We start from the raw sequence: 3,698 nt of genomic DNA, 5'->3' as shown, positions 1-3,698 counted from the left end.
TCTGCTTTCGGTGAACTACGGATGTGTCCGATGCCTCTCTGGAAACCGGGCAGAGAACCCAGGCTGGATGCGTAAAAGTTGATGCCGGCAAGAGGGTGTTCGTTTTCCCCTTTATCCCTTCCCCTCTGGTATTGCCAAGGAGACTGCATCAGAGTCACATCCCTGTAATTGCGCCCTATCATATTTGGCTCCTTGGTCGTGGTTTCATCTCCAGCATTCTATTCTGCTCCCTCTTCTCTACCCACTGTTACACCTCCCCCACCCCTCCCCATGGTATCCTCCCTCAGGCCTTATCTCCGCATTTCTGCCCTGGGCAAGATGTCCCGATAACCTCCTGATCTCTCACTGCCATTGCTCCTCACCTCTGTGAGTATTGCTTCAAATCAGAGTAAGCGTGACGTGCTTGCAGGTTTTTGCCATCTTATGTGGGCTTCAGAGGGCATGGGTTCTTTCTTTCAGCTTGCTTTAGATACCCAGAGCACCATGAAATCAGAAAGTACAATATATACCTTTTTGGGTTCTTAGATCATAATCTCTGCAAGGACATTCTGTTGACAAACCACTTTATGTTCAATAGGGTGTCTTAGGCCCTGCTGGGTTAGCTGGTAAAATTGTCGCATCTGTGAACTAAAAATAAAATCCTAAGCCTCTCGCTAACTGAACAGACCCCTCTTGGCCAAGGAGACCACAGAAAAAAGCCTTAAAACTGAGTTCCCAGCCATGACTGGATGGGGAGTGTAAAGCACGATTACACATGTGCGGTTTCTCTTAATAAATATTCATGACTGCTATAACTTGTTAAATGTGTGTATTTCACCACCTACTCAGTCTAAAATCCTGTTCCCTTTTGTCATTCCCTTGAAACGTGTTCCTGGCTCATGGCTGGAGTAGTGTTTCCCAGCCTGTCAGAATAGTCACTGCAGGTTGAGACCCCTTCACGAGAAATAAAGCTCTCCTTTAAAAATATATATATATTTTTATATATATATATATATATAAACCTCATGGTTTTTCTAAAATTAACACATCCTTGTTTTAGCTCTCTCTAGAAACAGAAAGGAGTATTAAATTACAATTAATACTCTGGAAGCACAAATTTCAAATTGGTCATCTGGCTGACATATAGGGGAAAACGGTGGCACTAATAAGGGGATGTTTTTCTGAACTGCTAAAGAATGTTACTACCAGAACCAATGTGCTTAGCTACACTGTCATCTGAAATATGTGCCAGACCCGTGGCTACGGCTGGGGGTGTTATCTGTGCTCAGCGCTGACTAGAAACCACCCAGGGCCCCTGAGCTCTTGGCAGGAGTGGGCTCGCACACAAAGGACCAGGGCGTTATTTTCAGGTTTTATTTCATTCACTCATTCTTTTTTTTTTTTTGAGAAAGAGTCTCACTCTGTCACCCTGGGTAGAGTGCAGTGGCATCATCATAGCTCACAGCAACCACAAACTTCTGGGTTAAAGCGATCCTCCTGCCTCAGCCTCCCAGAGTGCTGGGATTACAGGCGTGAGCCACCACACCCGGCCTCATTCATTCCTTAAAACAATTTTTTTTTTCACAGTTTGAAACATAACTTACAGCTTAACATTTACACTGGCAAATCTATGATTTGTTTTCTTTTTTGAAAAATAAACAAAATCCTCAGGCTCTGGCATCAAAAACTTTCCACAGGAATGTTCAGGATAGGGGAGAGCTTTAAAAGCACAAAGGAAACCCTTTTTTCAAAGAAATGGAAAGCTGAGGGAATAACATGAGATTTTCAGAGGGGCAATCTAACTTACGTCTGAGTGTGCTATGGAGGCCTCTCACTGGGTATTCTCTTCCATCTCTCCTTTTATTATGAAGATTACCAGCCCTGACTTCTGACAAGCTGAAGAGCAGAGTTCTGAAAAGCAGGGAGTGTGAAAGAGGGCGCACTTGCCCTAGCTGGTTTTTACTTACTGGTGGCCTTTCTGTATGAAAGAGAAGAAAAAATCATCAGATTATCTTTGATTCCTTTTTTTCCTCAGGAATTCCTCACCATTTCTTCATGGCACTGGAAACTGTCCTGGCATGGGGCCTGGCTCCCTCCTCGGGATAGGGCACCGGTGTATGAGTTTACTGGTGTGTACAGGAGGTGGCCTGGGGGTGAGTATCTTCTATGGGTCAGATTCGAGAGCTACAAATCAGTTGTGTAGCCCAATTTCTCTCTTGCCTGTGGAAACAAGTGGTGCCTTCAGAGCCACTCTCTAGATCCCTGACAGTTCCTGCCTAAGTATTTCAAAAGATCCCTTCCCGTAGCTTTGGATTCACTGCTTAGGGAAAAGCCTCTAACCAACTTCTCCTGGCAACTCCTTACCTGTGACATGAGAAATAGAAAAGATATGGACATCGGGGACCTGACAGGAGAGAGAAGAGAAAAGAATGTTCTAGCACTTCTTCACCTTTACATGAGGGAATTTGCAGCAGAGGACAGGGAACACATCACAATCAGGATGGTACCTTGGGTCTGTAGTTATGATTATTGGAGAGAGAAAAGAGAATGGAAAATAAATTCATGCCTGCTATGAGAGCTTGCCAAATGGAAGTCAGGAAGGAGAAACGTTCAGGTAAACATGATGACCAACAACCTGAGAGAATAAGAGCCAAGGACAGCCGTGGTCCAGTCCCCAATCTCACCTGGAGCCCCAGTACCCCAGGGCATTTTATCAGTTTCCAGTACTCACACAGTATAGTGCTTTCCAGCGCCGTGAAGAATTCCTAGGGATGCTTAAGTTGCTCAGAGAGCCCTATGCATACTGTGCGCTCTTCCTGATCCCCTGACCGTGAGGTAGGTAAAGGCCAAGTGTTCCCCAGCCCAAGAAGGAGACAGCAAGGGTCTGACTTGGGACATGAAGTGCTAGTGACCGAAGGGGACAGATCCAAAGCCCGAGATTACTGATTTGCCTGCTTACACAGAGGTGGCATCATCCAGCTCATCAGGAGGCCGGAGGCCCATAGCAGAGACGAGCTGCTGTTCTCACACTGGTCCGCGTCTGGGCTATGGGAGGGACCATCCAATTAATGTTGGAATGAGGGAGGAAGAGAAAGATAATTTTCTCTCTATTCCTTGTATCCAAAGCTGGTCCCTCAGGAGTGCATTGAGCTCCTCTCCCTGAAGCTCCAAGCCACGGGGCCTCACCTCCGGGCCACTCACTACAGCACAAAATGGCACCCCCACCCCTCAGTGTCCCGCCTCTGCTGCTCAGGCAGCAGGTTGTCGGAAAGCCCCAGGTCTTCCCCCAACAGCTCCCACGGCAGTGCCCGTGGGGTATGAGATGGGGTTGGCAGGCGGAGCAGACGGGCACAGAGGCACAGTGAGCGCGTCCCCATGCTGGCTGCGCATCGGTCTGGAGATGCCCTGCCCTCTGACGCAGGGACTCCGCCCACGCGCCATCCCCCTGGCCCGAGCCGGCAGCCAGTCCCTGCCCTGAGCCGTTGGTTATGCGCCAGCACCGCCCCGAAGCTGCAGCCAAGCAAAGCTCCTGTTCAAAGCCTCAGTCACTCTTCCCCTTGAGCTTACTGTGACTTCTAGAACCGACTTTGTCCCACCCATAGTCATCGACTCCATGCAGTTGATTTTGTTAATGTCAGCTGTCCCTTCAGCAGCGGGCGGCAGTGGCAAGACCACAGGAGCCCAACACAGGGCTGCAATAGCTGCACTTGCTCCTTTGG

The sequence above is a fragment of the Eulemur rufifrons genome, chromosome 6 (assembly GCF_041146395.1).
Source record: "Eulemur rufifrons isolate Redbay chromosome 6, OSU_ERuf_1, whole genome shotgun sequence".
NCBI lineage: Eukaryota > Metazoa > Chordata > Mammalia > Primates > Lemuridae > Eulemur > Eulemur rufifrons.
Note: the sequence above shows the minus strand (reverse complement) of the source record.